The sequence below is a fragment of the Gorilla gorilla genome, chromosome 14 (genome assembly GCF_029281585.2).
Source record: "Gorilla gorilla gorilla isolate KB3781 chromosome 14, NHGRI_mGorGor1-v2.1_pri, whole genome shotgun sequence".
Classification (NCBI taxonomy): Eukaryota; Metazoa; Chordata; class Mammalia; order Primates; family Hominidae; genus Gorilla; species Gorilla gorilla.
In genome coordinates, this window is record NC_073238.2 from 92,360,930 (window position 1) to 92,380,725 (window position 19,796).

Here is a 19,796-nt window from a genome sequence, read left to right on the forward strand (position 1 = left end):
GGCATCATGGCGGACGGGAAGCAGGACTAGATTGCAGCTCTGACTCAGATGGACAGAGCAGCATGTGAAGGCTGTCATTGTGAATTTTAGCTCCAGAATGACCGCAAAAACAAACCAGGAACCCCAAAGGAGCCACAGACACTCTGAAGGAAGCAGATTGCTCCTGCAGGACCCAGGAGACACCTCAAATACTGTGAGTGCCCAAACTGCGGAAGTGGGAAAGGGAAATCCTCTGCTCCAAACACACACCCCCAACTGGGGAAACTGATGGTCTAGTTTGCAGGTGAAGCTTTTGACCTTACCTGGAGCTGAGTCAATTTAGAGAGTCGAGTGAAATACAGGGGTAGGGGAAGCAGCGGGAAAGGCCCTGGGAGCTTGTTGCAGCTGCAGCAAGACCCACCCAACAAAGCTCTGAGATCAGACAGCCTAGTTCTGCCCCTGCCTGATGGTCCCACTCTATCCACCCTGATAGCTAAAGACAAAGGGCATACAATCTTGAGAGTTCTGGGCCCCACCCATGGCCGGCTCCTCTCCATACTACCACAGCTGATGTTCTCTGGAAAGTGCCACCTCCCCACAGGAGACCAACCAGCACAAAAATAGAACATTAAACCACCAAAGCTAAGAACCCTCACAGAGTCCATTTCACCCCCACCACCTCCACCGGAACAGGTGTTGGTATCCACGGCTGTGAGAGCCACAGGTGGTTCACATCACAGGACTCTGTGCAGACAACCCCCAGTACCAGCCCAGAGCCAGGTAGACTTGCTGGATGGCTAGACCCAGAAGAGAGACAACAATCACTGCAGCTTGGCTCACAGGAAGCCACATCCACAGGAAAAGGGGGAGAGTACTACATCAAGGGAACACCCTGCAGGACAAAAGAATCTGAACAACAGCCGTCAGCCCTAGACTTTCCCTCGGACAGAGCCTACCCAAATGAGAAGGAACCAGAAAACCAACTCTGGTAATATGACAAAACAAGGCTCTTTAACACCCCCCAAAAATCACACTAGCTCACCAGCAATGGATCCAAACCAAGAAGAAATCCCTGATTTACCTGAAAAATAATTCCGAAGGTTAGTAATTAAGCTAATCAGGGAGGCACCAAAGAAAGGTGAAGCCTGATTCAAGGAAATCCAAAAAAAATGATGCAAGAAGTGAAGGGAGAAATATTCCAGGAAATAAGATAGCATAAAGAAAAAACTGTCAAAACCTCAGGAAATGTTGGACACACTTGCAGAAATGTGAAATGTGCTGGAACGTCTCAGCAATAGAATTGAACAAGTAGAAGAGGATTCAGAGATTGAAGATAAGGTCTTCAAATTAACCCAATCCAACAAAGACAAAGGAAAAAGAAGAAGAAAATATGAACAAAGCCTACAAGGAGTCTGGGATTATGTTAAACGACCAAACCTAAGAATAATCAGTGTTCCCAAGGAAGAAAAGAATCCTAAAAGCTTGGAAAACATATTTGAAGGAATAACTGAGGAAAAATTTCCTGGCCTTGCTAGAGAGCTAGATATCCAAGTACAAGAAGTACAACGAACACTTGGAAAATTCATCACAAAAAGATCGTGGTCTAGGCACATTATCATCAGGTTATCTAAAGTTAAGAAGAAGGAAAGAATCTTAAGAGATGTGAGACAAAAGCACCAGGTAACCTATAAAGGAAAACCTACCAGCTTAACAGCAGATTTCTCAGCAGAAACCCTGCAAACTAGAAGAGATTGAGGCCCTATCTTCAGCCTCCTCAAATACAACAATTATCAGCCAAGAATTTTGTATCTAGAGAAACTAAGCATCATATATGAAGGAAAGATACAGTTTTTTTCAGACAAACAAATGCTGAGAGAATTCGCCACTACTAAGCCACTACTACCAGAACTGCTAAAAGGAACTCTAAATCTTGAAATAAATCCTGGAAACACATCAAAATGGAACCTCCTTAAAGCACAAATCACACAGGACCTATAAAACACAAATACAAGTTAAAAAGCAAAAATGAAAAAACCAAAGTACACAGGCAGCAAAAAGCATGATGAATGCAATGGTACCTCACATCTCAATACTAGCATTGAATGTAAATGGCCTAAATGCTCCACTTAAAAGATACAGAACCACAGAATGGATAAAAACTCACCAACGAACTATCTGCTGCCTTCAAGAGACTCACCTAACACATAAGGACTCATATAAACTTAAAATAAAGGGGTGGAAAAAGGCATTTCATGCAAATGGACACCAAAAGCAAGCAGGAGTATCTGTTCTTATATCAGAAAAAACAAACTTTAAAACAACAGCAGTTAAAAGAGACAAAGGACACTGTATAATAGTAAAAGGCCTTGTCCAGCAGGAAAATATATCCTAAACATATATGCACCTAACACTGGAGCTCCAAGTTTATAAAACAATTACTAATAGCCCTAAGAAATGAGATAGACAGCAACACAATAATAGTGGAGGACTTCAATACTCCACTGACAGCACTAGACAGTTCATCAAGACAGACAGTCAACAAAGAAACAATAGATTTAAACTATACCTTGGAACAAAAGGACTTAACGGATATATACAGAACATTTAATCCAACAACCACGGAATACACATTCTATTCAACAGCACATGGAACTTTCTCCAAGATAGACCATATGATAGGCCATAAAACAAGCCTCAATAAATTTAAGAAAACTGAAATTTTATTAAGCACTCTCTCAGACCACAGTGGAATAAAACCGGAAATCAACTCCAAAAGGAACCTTCAGAACCATGCAAATACATGGAAATTAAATAACCTGCTCCTGAATAAGCACTGGGTCAAAAACGAAAGCAAAATGGAAATTAAAAAACTCTTTAACTGAATCATAATAATGGCACAATCTATCTAAACCTCTGGGATACAGCAAAGGCGGTGCTAGGAAGAAAGTTCATAGCCCTAAACACCTATATCAAAAAGACTGAAAGAGCACAGACTGACATTCTAGGGTCACACCTCAAGCAACTACAGAAACAAGAACAAATCAAACCCAAACCAGCAGAAGAAAGGAAATAACCAAGATCAGAGCAGAACTAAATGAAATTGAAACAAACAAAAAAATGAAACAAAAACTGGTTCTTTGAAAAGATAAATAAAATTGATAGACCATTGGCAAGATTGACCAAGAAAAGAAGAGAGAAAATCCAAATAACCTCATTAAGAAACAAAACAACTGACACCACTGAAATATAAAAGATCATTCAAGGCTAGAAACTAGAAAACCTAGAAGAGGTAGATAAATTCCTGGAAAAATACAACCCTCCTAGCTTAAATCAGGAAGAATGAGATACCCCAAACAGACCAATAACAAGCAGCAAGATTGAAATGGTATTTTAAAAATTACCAACAAAATAAGTCCAGGAGCAGATAGATTCACAGCAGAATTCTACCAGACATTCAAAGAATTGGTACCAGTCCTTTTGACACTATTCCACAAGATAGAGAAAGAGGGCACCCTCCCTAATTAATTCTATGAAGCCAGCATCACCCTAATACCAAAATCAGGAAAGGATATAACCAAAAAAGAAAGCTACAGATCAATATCCCTGATGAACATAGATGCTAAAATCCTTAACAAAATGCTAGTTAGCTGAATCCAACAACATATCAAAAAGATAATCCACCATGATCAAGTGGGTTTCATACCAAGGATGCAGGGATGGTTTAGCATACACGAGTCAATAAATGTGATACACCACATAAACAGAATTAAAAACAAAAATTACATGATCATCTCAATTGATGTGGAAAAAGCATTTGACAAAATGAAACATCCCTTTATGATTAACATTCTCAGCAAAATCAGCACACGAGGGACATACCTCAATGTAATAAAAGCCATCTATGACAGACCTACAGCCAACATAATACTGAATGGGGAAAAGGTGAAAGCATTTCCTCTGAAAACTGGAACAAGACAATGATCCCCACTCTCACCACTTCTCTTCAGCGAGGTCCTGGAAGTCCTATCCAGAGCAATCAGACAAGAGAAAGAAATAAAGGGCATCCAAATCAGTAAAGAGAAAGTCAAACTGTCACTGTTTGCTGATGATATGATCGTTTAACTCAAAAACCCTAAAGACTCCTCCAGAAAGCCCCTAGAACTGATAAAAGAATTCAGCAAAGTTTCCAGACACAAGATTAACGTACAAAAATTAGTAGCTCTTCTATACACCAACAGTGGTCAAGAGGAGAATCAAATCAAGAACTCAACCCCCTTTACAACAGCTGCAAATAAAATAAAATACTTAGGAATATACCTAACCAAGGAGGCAAAAGACCTCCAAAAGAAAACCAAGAACACTGCCGAAAGAAATCATCGATGACACAAATGAATGTATACACATCCCATGCTCATGGATGGGTAGAATTAATATTGTGAAAATGACCATACTTCCAAAAGCAATCTACAAGTTCAACACAATCCCCATCAAAATACCACTATTATTCTTCAAATAATTAGAAAAAAAATTCTAAAATTCATACGGAACCAAAAAAGAGCCTGCATAGCCAAAGCAAGATTAAGCAAAAAGAACAAATCTGGAGGCATCACACTACCTCAGGCTACTAGTACTGGTATAAAAATAGACACATAGACCAATGGAACCGAACAGAGACCCCAGAAAGAAACCCAAATACTTACAGTGAACTGATCTTTGACAAAGCAAACAAAAACATGAAGTGGGGAAAGAACACACTTTTCAACAAATGTTGCTGGGATAATTGGCTAACCACTGAATCCTCATCTCTCACCTTATTCAAAAATCAACTCAAGATGGATTAAGGACTTAGACCTAAAACCTGAAACTATAAAAATTCCAGAAGATAACATAGGAAGAACCCTTCTAGACATTGACTTAGTCAAGGATTTCATGACCAAGAACCCAAAAGCAAATGCAATAAAAACAAAGATAAATCGGTGAGACTTAGTTAAACTAAATAACTTTTGCATGGCAAAAAGAGCAGTCAGCAGAGTAAATATTCAACCAACGGAGTGGGGGAAAATCTTCACAATCTATATAGCTGACAAAGGACTAATATCCAAAATCTACAATGAACTCAAACAAATAAGAAAACAACAAACAATTCCATCCAAAAGTGGGCTAAGAACATGAATAGACAATTCTCAAAAGAAGATATAAAAATGGTCAACAAACATATGAAAAAATGCTGAACATCACTAATGATCAGGGAAATGCAAATCAAAACCACAGTGTGATACCATCTTACTCCTCCAAGAATGGCCATAATCAAAAAATAAAAAAACAGTAGATGTCTTCATGGAAGCAGTTATCAGGGAACACTTCTACACTGCTAGTGGGAATGTAAACTAGTACAGCCATTAGAGAAAACAGTGTGCAGATTCTTTAAAGAACTCAAAGTAGAACTACCATTTGATCCAGCAATCCCACTACTGGGTATCTAACCAGAGGAAAGGAAGTCATTATATGAAAAAGATACTTGCACACACGTTTATAGCAGCTCAATGCCAATTGCAAAATTGTGGAACCAACCCAAATGCCCATCAATCAATGAGTGGATAAAGAAACTGCTGATGATATATATATATATATGATGGAATACTACTCAGCCATAAAAAGAAATGAATTAATGGCATTTTCAGTGACCTGGATGAGATTGGAGACTATTATTTTAAGTTAAGTAACTCAGGAATGGAAAACCAAACATCGTACATTCTCACTGACATGTGGGAACTAAGCTAGGAGAATGCAAAGGCATAAGAATATACGATGGACTTTGGGGATTTGGGGGAAGGATGGGGGGGCAGTGAGGAATAAAAGACTACAAATAGGGTACAGTGTATACTATTTTGGTGTTGGATGCACCAAAATCTCACAAATCACCACTAAAGAACTTACTCATGTGACCAAATGCCACTTGTACCCCAACAACCTATAGAAAAAAAATCGAAAAATTTTAAAAAGACACATGCACATGTATGTTCACTGCAGTCCCATTCACAATAGTGAAGACATGGAATCAACCTAAATATCCACCAATGATAGACTGGATAAAGAAAATGTGTTACATATACATTATGGAATACTATGCATCCATAAAAAAGAATGAGATCATGTCCTTTGCAGGGACATGGATGGAGCTGGGGGTCATTAACCTTAGCAAACAAATGCAGGAAGAGAAAACCAAATACAGCATATTCTCCCTTATAAGTGGAAGCTAAAGGATGAGAACACATGGAACACATAGAGAGGAACAACACACACTGGGGTCTATCTAAGGGTGGAGTGTGGGAGGAGAGAGGTGGCAGGAGGGATAAGGAAGAATAACTAATGGATACCTAATACTTGGGTGATGAAATAATCTGTACAACAAATTCCCATGACACACATTTACCTATGCAACAAACCTGTACATCCTGCACATGTACCTCTGAACTTACAATAAAAGTTTTAAAAAACCCAATGTATTTCTGGTAATTTCTTCAACTCAAAACTATCTCAAGAAAACAATGGAATCTGCAAACTGGATCATTCTTTCTTAATCAAAGACTAATTGTTTGGCTTAAACATATTTACTTGGTGTTATTTAAGGTCTGCCATAAAATGTTGAAATACTGTAGTTTGCATGGAGGTTCACCTCAGAAGGATGGTAGAATTTTCTTCTCAGTATTAGTACCTTGTAATTCAAATGGCTTATAAAAATGTCTATGGCTAATTCTTATCTCTGCTGTGCATTAACCAGAAGGCTAACATATTTGCAGGGAAACTCTCTTGTAATGTGATGAGACTCACAATGAGTTGGTCTTCCTCCATGAGAAAGGCACAGTAGGGGTCAAGCCATACCCAATTACACCATGGTTCTGTCTGGTATCCCTGAACAGTTACCATAGACACTTTGAAGTATTGAAGTAACAGATGGTAAATTTAAAAGAACAGCTTCTTAAAATTTAAAACAAGTCCAAATGTAAAACTCCCTCATCTTCTCAATTCCATTCTTTGCCAGAAAAAAGGGAGAACAACATCACAAGTATGATTCTACGCTGTTTATTTTTGAGGTATCATTTATCTTAGATTTCAAAATCCATTATAATTCCTATTAAACAGTGGGTGTTTTTTTTTTTTTGTGGGGAGGAGGAGGGTAAGCCAATGCTTTATTTTTATAGGCTTTTCCTAGCTGATAACCAGTATGTGGAAACAATAGTCATGAGGCTACAACTTCTAGGAGGCAGTAGCAGAGAGGCAAGCTGCAATCACTGCCCACTTCACTCTTCCAAATTTATTCAGGACATCAAACCACTATATCTGAATGAATGTGAAAAAATGTAATCTTTCTTTTATGTGAAAAATGTCTTATGTAATTTATCTTTTTATTTTTGTATAAGACGGAGAAGTTTAAAGTCATTGTAGCTTCCTCTTATTGTTTGAGTGAGGATGAGGCGTGCTGATTAAGTAGTGTATGGTGTGCACTAGAGGCTAATGTTGAAATGAAGCTGTAACGTGGGAGAAAACACGTAGTCCGACCTCTACTGTGGCATGGGGTTAGGATGCAATATTTAGCTTGTTTAAAAATAGATAATAAAATAGTGTAGGCCTCTCGTCAAAAGGACATTCAAAGTTTATACTTTGAATCACTCACAGACCTCCACGTCCAAACGTATAACCATGGGAACAAAGCATAAAATAAAATTCTAAAAAAGGATAATACTCTTTAAGAATGAGGAACTTAAGAGAAATGTTGGACTGAAGCCCCAGGACTGCCTTTCTTAGTATCAGAAGCAGCAGAAGCAGTAAGGATATCAGTCTCCAGGTGCAGGGAGAAGTAGGGTGGAGTGGCAAGTCTCTCTCCTCCCTCCTTTCTTTTTCTCCTACCCCAGGAAAACAGGCAGAAAAAAAAAGATGTTGCCAGTTGCTGACCAGAGGTATAGCTTATAAGAATTGGAGTACTAGGAAAAACAGCAGGACAGACTCAACTTTCAAGACCAAGCCTAGCCAACATGTCATCTAGCTCCAAACTATCCCAATATCATGGTGGATAAGACCACTGAGCCATTAGAAAAAGATCTGGTTTTGGACTATGAGTCCTAGGGGCTGGGCTGAGGCAACCACAAAAACTCTAAACAGAGAGGAGGAAGAGAGATAAGAGAAAAATGGCACCAAGTCAAGGTGGATCTAAAAAGCAACATTCTAAAATATACAAATAAAATTAACACCAAGAAAGATATAAAGTAAAATCAAACCTTTGGAAATATAATAATTTTAGACGAAATAGAAATGAAAGTGCCATTTTATGGCCATACTGCCCAAGGTAATTTGTAGATTCAATGCCATCCCCATCAAGCTACCAATGACTTTCTTCACAGAATTGGAAAAAACTACTTTAAAGTTCATATGGAACCAAAAAAGAGCCCGCATCACCAAGTCAATCCTAAGCCAAAAGAATGAAGCTGGAGGCATCATGCTACCTGATTTCAAACTATACTACAGGGCTACAGTAACCAAAACAGCATGGTACTGGTACCAAAACAGAGATATAGATCAATGGAACAGAACAGAGCCCTCAGAAATAATGCCACATATCTACAACCATCTGATCTTTGACAAACCTGACAAAAACAAGCAATGGGGAAAGGATTCCCTGTTTAATAAATGGTGCTGGGAAAACTGGGTAGCCATATGTAGAAAGCTGAAACTGGATCCCTTCCTTACACCTTATACAAAAATCAATTCAAGATGGATAAATGACTTACATGTTAGACCTAAAACCATAAAAACCCTAGAAGAAAACCTAGGCAATACCATTCAGGACATAGGCATGGTCAAGGACTTCATGTCTAAAACACCAAAAGCAATGGCAACAAAAGACAAAATTGACAAATGGGATCTAATTAAACTTAAGAGCTTCTGCACAGCAAAAGAAACTACTATCAGAGTGAACAGGCAACCTACAGAATGGGAGAAAATTTTTGCAACCTACTCATCTGACAAAGGGCTAATATCCAGAATCTACAATGAACTCAAACAAATTTACAAGAAAAAAACAAACAACCCCATCAAAAAGTGAGCAAAGCATATGAACAGACACTTCTCAAAAGAAGACATTTATGCAGCCAAAAAACACATGAAAAAATGCTCATCATCACTGGCCATCAGAGAAATGCAAATCAAAACCACAATAAGATACCATTTCACACCAGTTAGAATGGCAATCATTAAAAAGTCAGGAAACAACAGGTGCTGGAGAGGATGTGGAGAAATAGGAACACTTTTACACTGTTGGTGGGACTGTAAACTAGTTCAACCCTTGTGGAAGTCAGTGTGGCGATTCCTCAGGGATCTAGAACTAGAAATACCATTTGACCCAGCCATCCCATTACTGGGTATATACCCAAAGGACTATAAATCATGCTGCTATAAAGACACATGCACACATATGTTTATTGTGGCACTATTCACAATATCAAAGACTTGGGACCAACCTAAATGTCCAACAACGATAGACTGGATTAAGAAAATGTGGCACATATACACCATGGAATAATATGCAGCTATAAAAAATGATGAGTTCATGTCCTTTGTAGGGACATGGATGAAACTGGAAACCATCATTCTCAGCAAATTATCGCAAGGACAGAAAACCAAACACCACATGTTCTCACTCATAGGTGGGAAGTGAACAATAAGAACACATGGACACAGGAAGGGGAACAACACACACCGGGGACTGTTGTGGGGTGGGGGGAGGGGGGAGGGATAGCATTAGGAGATATACCTAATGCTAAATGACGAGTTAATGGGTGCAGCACACCAACATGGAACATGTATACATATGTAACAAACCTGCACATTGTGCACATGTACCCTAAAACTTAAAGTATAATAATAATAAAATTTTTTTAAAAGTGCCATTTAAAAAATACTTTAGAACATGTAAGTTTAAAGTCAACAAAGAGATACATAAAGTGATAGCATAATTCAAGGAAACGGGAAATCATACAAAAGTAATTTTTACAACTCAGTAGACTGGACAAACTCTAAACTGGAATTATCAAAGTAATACAAATAGATTGAGGGGCAATACCAATGAATTCACCAAGAATTTAGCAGAGAGAATAAGAGGAAAAAAATTTGAAAGATTAATTAAGAGATATAAAGATATATCAATATAGAGATAGATATAAATAAATGAATGAGTGAATAAACACAGACACAACCATGAAATTCCACCCGCCTCCCCACCGCTGCAGAAAAGAATAGAGAAAAAGGCAGAAGCAACAAGAAATGAGATTAAAAACTGAGAATTTTCAGAGTTGGTGAAAGACATCAGCAGTCAGAAAATACACTCCGGAGTTTTGTTTTTGTTTTTGTTTTTCCAAGATGGTAGATTAGAGGCTTTTCTAACATGTCTCACTCACTTGGAAGAAGCAAAATAGTGTGTAGAGAGTCATACTGTGAAATTTGATTCAAGAAGAAACATGAGAATTCAACAGAAAAGCGAAAGACAATTTCAGATACTGGGAAAGAGAAAGTGGGCAGGCAGCCTGCATGGTGGGGTCTGGCTAAAAACTGTGAGTGAATCACCAGTACAGGAAAGGGTGAGTGAGTGTTTCTCTGTGATTCATCTCTCCACTGGAGAACTGTGCAACCCTGGCCATGGGAGAGGACCTTGACTCTCCTAAGCTCTAGAGCTAACATGGGAAGCAGCCAGGAAACTGCGAGAAGAAACGGCCCTGGGATGCCTCCAAAGCATCTTCTCAGGCCTGGGTGCTGACAGGACAGTGCCATTCTTGATGCTAGCTCACAGCAAGCCATGCAGAATCCTGGAATTTAGCAGCAGTGGCAGCTGTTGGCATAAGAGTCTCAGTCTGGATATTGGAGTGCTGGGTTTCAAGCAGAGGGGCCCCACAGCCATAACTGAGAGATGAGTGGAATGTGGGCTCCAGCCATGGGCACTGGAATTGGGCACCCCCTTTTCGTGGGACGAGAGCAGAGGGAGATTTGCCTGAGAGGCATGGTTTTGGCTCAGATGATGAGTATTATAGCTTTGGATGGCCTTGAGGACTGAAAGCAGACTGCATGTGACTAAATGTTCCAACTGGCTCCATTGGTAGGGAAAGGAGAGTGAGCCCAATTGGGTCTAGAGAGTGAGGGAGAGACCTGTCTCATTCCTGTTTATCTGACCTTGGTGGCAGCGTCACTCTCTGCTCCTGTTCCTGGGACTTTGGTGCAGCAGTGGTTGCTCTGCTCCTTGCCCAGGCATTTCTCCAGCAGCATAGTGACTGCCTCCGGATCCCCCCAGCAGGGCTAGTGCCTGCAACCACTACTGGGGGACCTGAGTGCAGGCTTGCCAAGATCAGCTCCATCCAGTATCAAACTCCCCACCATGGCTGAGCACATGACCCAGAACACTGAGTGTTCCATGCCCAGCCCATTGCCTGGGACACCCAAGTACTTCTCCTGGTTAACAAAAATCAAGCATAAACCATATCGCTACCACTTCAGCTGCTCTTACCTGCAAATACCCACTACCTACTGGCTTGGAGGTTGACCTGCACAGCCCATCACAGCATGTGCTGACACAAATGCACAGCACTTGAGAAGGAGATAAGCTTCTTGTGACCTCTGCTATCACCATTGCCCATGCCACCCTGGGTACTCAAGAGTCGATGAGGCTGCTCACCTGTCCAGTACTCCACTACTACAACCAACATTTGATAAACCACCACACTGATATGGCTATTTATAATCAAGGAAATAATACAGAATCTTCACCATTGAATACACCCAGAAGCAATGCCAAATGGCTCTACTCAACATATATCATAATCACATCCTCAAGGAAAAAAAGGTCCCACCCCAATGAAAGTAATTTCAAAAATAAGAAGCAACTGTTTAGATGAAAATAAATAATCATATTAAGAAGTAAGGTATTATGACAACACAGTAATTCTCCAGAAATAAATCCTAACCAAAAAGAAATCCTAAAAAATGCCAGATAAAGAATTCAAAATAATGATTTTAAAGAAGCTCAGTGAGATGCAAGAGAAATCTGAAAACCATTACAAAGAAATCAGAAAATCAATTCAAAATATGAACAAGAAATTTACCAAAGGGATAGATATCTTAAAAAACAAACAAAACTCCTGGAAAAGAAAAATTCGTTGAAGTAATTACAAAATACTTCTAAAAGCTTCGACAGTAGACTAGACCAGGCAGGAGAAAGAGACACAGAACTTGAAGACAGGTCTTTTGAATTAATCCAGTCAAAGAAAAATAAATAAAACAGTATTTAAAAGAATAAAAAAAAACCTTCAAAAAGTATGGGACTACATAAAGTGACAAAACTTACAATCCTTTGGTATTCCTGAGGGATTAAAAAAAAGCAAAAAGTTTAGAAAAACTACTTAAGGAAACAATTGATGAAAACTTCCCTAGTCTAGCGTGAGATTTAAACATCCAGGTATAGGATGCCCAAAGATCACAAGCAAAACACATCGCAGAATAGACTTTGCCAGGACATATAGGAATCAGACTGTCTAAGTCAATATGAAGAAAAAAATCCTAAAATTGCGAGTGTCTAGTTACCTACAAAGGAAACCCATCAAACTACAGCAGATTCCTCATTAGAAACCTTCCAAACCAGAAGAGAATGGTATGCTGTTTTCAAAGTGCTAAAAGAAAAAAGAAAAAAAACAAAAACAAAACTATCAGTCATGAATTTTATATCCAGCTAAAAGAAGCTTCATAAATGAAGGAGAAATAAGGTCATTCCCAGATAAGCAAACACTGAGAGAATTCATAACCACTAGAGTGGACCTACAGGAAATGCTAAAGGAGTCCAATATATTGAAACAAAAAGGTGATATTTGCCATTATAAAAATACATGAAAGTAAACACTCTCAGGTCTTATACAACAATTACAAATCACAGGAGGAAGATAGGGGAATCAAATGGCACTATGACAGAACTCCACCAAACCACTGAGCAAACAGAGAAAAAAAAATAGAATTTACCAGATAACTAGATAACAATGAACAATATGACAGGAATAAAACCTTATCTATCAATATTAACATTGAATGCAAATGGATTAAGTGCTCCACTTAAAAGATATATATTGGCAGAATGAATTTAAAAACATGATCTAAGTATATACTACTTACAAGAAACTCATCTTATTGGTTAAAAATATAGATACATTGAAAGTAGAGGGGTGGAAAAATATATTCAACACATATGGAAACCAAAACTGAGCAGGAGTAGCTATACTTATACAGATAAAACAGATTTCAATTCAAAACAGTAAAAAACAAACAAACAAAAAAGAAAGGCATTATAAAATTATGAAGGATATATTCAATAAGAGAATAAAATAATCCTAAATATGTATGCTTCAAACACCATAGCACCCAGATTCATAAAACAAATATTACTAGACCTAAAGAATAAGGTGCAATAATAGTGGGGGACTTCAATACCTTACTGAAAGCACTAGACAGATCATTGAGACAGAAAATCAACAAAGAGACACTCTACTTAAATTAGACTTCTGACCAAATTGACCTAATAGATATATACAGAACGTTTTCCCCAACAATTGTAGAATATACATTCTTCTCATTGGCACATGGAACATTCTCAAAGACAGACCATATATTAAGCCACAAAAGTCTCCATAAATTGAAAAAAATTAAAATCATATCAAGTATCTTCCTAAACGACAGCAGAATAAAACTAGAAATCAATACCAACAGGAACTCTGGAAGCTATACGAATACATGAAAATTAAACAACATACTCCTGAAGGAACTTTGGGTCCATGATGAAATTAAGACAGAAATTTAAAAATTTTTGAAATGAATGAAAATGGAGACACACAACATATCAATACCTCTAGGATACAGCAAGAGCAGTACTAAGATACAAGTTTATAGTGTCAAATGTCTACATAAAAATAGAAAGATTACAAATTAACAACCTAATGTTGAACTTCAAGGAATTATAAAACCAAAAACAAACCAAACCTAAAGCTAGCTGAAGAAAAGAAATAACAAAGAACAGAGCAGAACTAAATGAAATTGAGACAAAAAATACAAATATAAAAAAAATACAAAAGTTGGTTCTTTGAAAAGATAAACAAAATTGATATACCACTAGCTAGACTAACCAAGAAGAGAGAAGATCCAGATTAACATAATCAGAAATGAAAAAAGAGACATTATAATGAATACCCCAGAAATACAAAATATTATGAGTGACTACTATGCACAACTATATGCTCATAACCCACCAAATCTAGAGAAAATGGATAAATTCCTGGAAACATACAACCTCCCAAGACTAAACCAGGAAGAAATACAAATTCTGTACAGATCAATAATGAGTAGTGAGATTGAATTAGTAATAAAAAAATCTTCCAACAAAAAAGAAGCCCAGAACCAGATAGATTCACAACCAAATTCTATTAAGCATATAAAGAAGAAATGGTACCAATCCTGCTGAAATTTTCCCCAAAAATTACATAAGAAGGGAATTTTCCCTAACTCATTCTTTTTTTTTTTTTTTTACTAATAACAGGATGGTTTATTATACAGGATACAGTGTTCAACATACTTTCCTTAGAATTCTTACCTTGACTTGCTAGTTAAGGAATATATAGTTTTAATTTTTTCATTGGTAAAATGGGAAGGCAATACTTATTGAATACATTGAATGAAAGCATTTGTATCCAGTACTCAATAAATTATAACAAGAATTATATCACTATTTTCAATATCAGGAAGATGAGTTTTAGGAAGCTTATATAAGGACTATGAGTTTTCAGTAGAACTGCAGAGATTTTATCCTTATGGAAGATTAAGGTATGTGTCTCCTGTGTGTCCTAAGCACAAGATTAAATAAATTGTATTTCTTCATCACAGATCCATTAAAACTAATGCTTTAGAAGTACATTTGTTACCATGCAAAGATGTTTCTTTTTTTTATTATTATTGTACTTTAAGTTTTAGGGTACATGTGCCCAATGTGCAGGTTAGTTACATATCTATACATGTGCCATGCTGGTGCACTGCACCCGCTAACTCGTCATCTAGCATTAGGTATATCTCCCAATGCTATCCCTCCCCCCTCCCCCCACCCCACAACAGTCCCCAGAGTGTGACGTTCCCCTTCCTGTGTCCATGTGTTCTCATTGTTCAATTCCCATCTATGAGCGAGGATATGCGGTGTTTGGTTTTTTGTTCTTGCGATAGTTTACTGAGAATGATGATTTCCAATATCATCTATGTCCCTACAAAGGATATGAACTCATCATTTTTTATGGCTGCATATTATTCCATGGTGTATATGTGCCACATTTTCTTAATCCAGTCAATCATTGTTGGACATTTGGGTTGGTTCCAAGTCTTTGCTATTGTGAATAATGCCGCAATAAACATACGTGTGCATGTGTCTTTATAGCAGCATGATTTATAGTCCTTTGGGTATATACCCAGTAATGGGATGGCTGGGTCAAATGGTACTTCCAGTTCTAGATCCCTGAGGAATCGCCACACTGACTTCCACAAGGGTTGAACTAGTTTACAGTCCCACCAACAGTGTAAAAGTGTTCCTATTTCTCCACATCCTCTCCAGCACCTGTTGTTTCCTGACTTTTTAATGATTGCCATTCTAACTGGTGTGAAATGGTATCTTATTGTGGTTTTGATTTGCATTTCTCTGATGGCCAGTGATGATGAGCATTTTTTCATGTGTTTTTTGGCTGCATAAATGTCTTCTTTTGAGAAGTGTCTGTTCATGTCCTTCACCCACTTTTTGATGGGGTTGTTTGTTTTTTTCTTGTAAATTTGTTTGAGTTCATTGTGGATTCTGGATATTAGCCCTTTGTCAGATGAGTAGGTTGCAAAAATTTTCTCCCATTTTGTAGGCTGCCTGTTCACTCTGATGGTAGTTTCTTTTGCCGTGCAGAAGCTCTTAAGTTTAATTAGATCCCATTTGTCAATTTTGTCTTTTGTTGCCATTGCTTTTGGTGTTTTAGACATGAAGTCCTTGCCCATGCCTACGTCCTGAATGGTATTGCCTAGGTTTTCTTTTATGGTTTTTGTGGTTTTAGGTCTAACGTTTAAGTCTTTAATCCATCTTGAATTAATTTTTGTATAAGGTGTAAGGAAGGGATCCAGTTTCAGCTTTCTACATATGGCTAGCCAGTTTTCCTAGCATCATTTATTAAATAGGGAATCCTTTCCCCATTGCTTGTTTTTCTCAGGTTTGTCAAAGATCAGATAGTTGTAGACATGTGGCATTATTTCTGAGGGCTCTGTTCTGTTCCATTGATCTATATCTCTGTTTTGGTACCAGTACCATGCTGTTTTGGTTACTGTAGGCTTGTAGAAAACTTTGAAAAAAGTTTAGAAGAATGTATAACTAGAATAACCAATACAGAGAAGTGCTTAAAGGAGCTGATGGAGCTGAAAACCAAGGCTCGAGAACTACGTGAAGAATGCAGAAGCCTCAGGAGCCAATGCGATCAACTGGAAGAAACGGTATCAGCGATGGAAGATGAAATGAATGAAATGAAGCGAGAAGGGAAGTTTAGAGAAAAAAGAATAAAAAGAAACAAGCAAAGCCGCCAAGAAATATGGGACTATGTGAAAAGACCAAATCTACGTCTGATTGGTGTACCTGAAAGTGACGGGGAGAATGGGACCAAGTTGGAAAACACTCTGCAGGATATTATCCAGGAGAACTTCCCCAATCTAGCAAGGCAGGCCAACATTCAGATTCAGGAAATACAGAGAATGCCACAAAGATACTCCTCAAGAAGAGCAACTCCAAGACACATAATTGTCAGATTCACCAAAGTTGAAATGAAGGAAAAAATGTCAGGGGCAGCCAGAGAGAAAGGTCGGGTTACCCTCAAAGGGAAGCCCATCAGACTAACAGTGGATCTCTCAGCAGAAACCCTACAAGCCAGAAGAGAGTGGGGGCCAATATTCAACATTCTTAAAGAAAAGAATTTTCAACCCAGAATTTCATATCCAGCCAAACTAAGCTTCATAAGTGAAGGAGAAATAAAATACTTTACAGACAAGCAAATGCTGAGAGATTTTGTCACCACCAGGCCTGACCTAAAAGAGCTCCTGAAGGAAGTGCTAAACATAGAAAGGAAAAACCGGTACCAGCTGCTGCAAAATCATGCCAAAATGTAAAGACCATCCAGACTAGGAAGAAACTGCATCAACTAACGAGCAAAATAACCAGCCAACATCATAATGACAGGATCAAATTCACACAGAACAAGATTAACTTTAAATGTAAATGGACTAAATGCTCCAATTAAAAGACACAGACTGGCAAATTGGATAAAGAGTCAAGACCCATCAGTGTGCTGTATTCAGGAAACCCATCTCATGTGCAGAGACACACATAGGCTCAAAATAAAAGGATGGAGGAAGATCTACCAAGCAAATGGAAAACAAAAAAAGGCAGGGGTTGCAATCCTAGTCTCTGATAAAACAGACTTTAAACCAACAAAGGTCAAAAGAGACAAAGAAGGCCATTACATAATGGTAAAGGGATCAATTCAACAAGAAGAGCTAACTATCCGAAATATATATGCACCCAATACAGGAGCACCCAGATTCATAAAGCAAGTCCTGAGTGACCTACAAAGAGACTTAGACTCCCACACATTAATAATGGGAGACTTTAACACCCCACTGTCGACATTAGACAGATCCACGAGATAGAAAGTCAACAAGGATACCCAGGAATTGAACTCAGCTCTGCACCAAGCAGACCTAATAGACATCTACAGAACTCTCCACCCCAAATCAACAGAATATACATTTTTTTCAGCACCACATCACACCTATTCCAAAATTGACCACATACTTGAAAGTAAAGCTCTCCTCAGCAAATGTAAAAGAACAGAAATTATAACAAACTATCTCTCAGACCACAGTGCAATCAAACTAGATCTCAGGATTAAGAATCTCACTCAAAACCGCTCAACAACATGGAAACTGAACAACCTGCTCCTGAATGACTACTGGGTACATAACGAAATGAAGGCAGAAATAAAGATGTTCTTTGAAACCAACGAGAACAAAGACACAACATACCAGAATCTCTGGGACGCATTCAAAGCAGTGTGTAGAGGGAAATTTATAGCACTAAATCCCCTAACTCATTCTATGAAGCCAGTATCATCCTGACGCCAAAGCCAGACAAGGATACAACAGAAAAAGAAAACTATAGACCAATATCCGTGATGAACACAGATGCAAAAATCCTCAGCAAAATACTAGCAAACTGAATCCAACAGTACATCAAAAGACAATACACCATGGTCAGAAAGGGCTTATTCTAGGGATGCAAGAATGGTTCGGCATACACAAATCAATAAATGTGATTCATCCCATAAACAGAATTAAGGACAAAAAGCTTATGATCACCTCAATAGATGCAGAAAAAGCATTTGATAAAATTTGGTATCATTTTGACACCAAATTTCATGACTAAAAACCCTCAACAAACTAGGCATAATAAGAACACTCCTCAAAATAATAAAGGCCACATATGACAAACCCACAGCTAACATCATAATCAATAGGGAAAAGTTGAAAGCATTCCCCCTAAGAACTATAACAAGACAAGCATGCCCACTTTTACCACTCCTATTTAACATAGTACTAGAAGTCTGAGCCAGAGCAATCAGGCAAGAGAAATAAATAAAAGGCATTCAAATAAGAAAAGAGGAAGTGAAGTTATCTCTTTTTGCTGATGATATAATCTTATATCTAAGAAACCTTAAGACTTTACCAAAAAACTCTTAGATTTGATAAATGAATTCAGTAAAATTTCAGGATAAAAAGTCAATGTACAAAACTCTATACACATTTCTACACACCAATAATGAGTAGCATTTCTATACACCAATAATGATCAAGCTGAGAAACCAAATGGGCAATTCCATTTTGAATAACTACAAAAAAAAAAGGAATATATTTAACCAAGGAGGCAATTGATCTCTACAAGGGAATCTACTGATGAAAGAAATTGTGGATGACACAAGCAAATGGAGAAACATCCCATGCTCATAGATTGGAAGAATTAATATTGTTAAAATATCCATACTGCAGAGAGCAATCTACAGATTCAATGCAATCCCTGTTAAAATACCATCATTTTTCACAGAATTAGGAAAAGATATCCTAACATTCATATAGAACCAAAAAAGAGCTTGAATAAAATCAAAGCAATCCTGAGCAAAAAGAACAAAGCTGGAGGCATCACATACCTGACTCAAATTATACTACATTGTTACAGTAATCAAAATGGCATGGTACAGGTATAAAAACAAACATATAGATCAATGGAACAGAATCAAGAACCTAGAAATAAATGCACATATCTAGAGCCAGCTAATCTTTGACAAAGTTGACAAGAATACACACTGGGAAAAGATAGCCTTTTTGATAAATAGTCCTGGGAAAATTGGATTGCTATATGCAGAAGAATGAAACTGGACCCCTATCTCTCACCATATACAAAAATCAACTCAAGATGGATCAAAGGTTCCAAGGTAAGACCTGAAATTATAAAAATACTAGAAGAAAACCAAGGAAAGAGTCTTCTGGACATTGGTCTCGGCAAATAATTTATGACTAAGACCTAAGAAGTACAAGTAACTAAAGCAAAAATAGGCAAACTCGAGTTAATTAAACTAAAAGCTTCTGCACAGCAAAATAAATATTCAACAAGTGAACAGACAACCTGT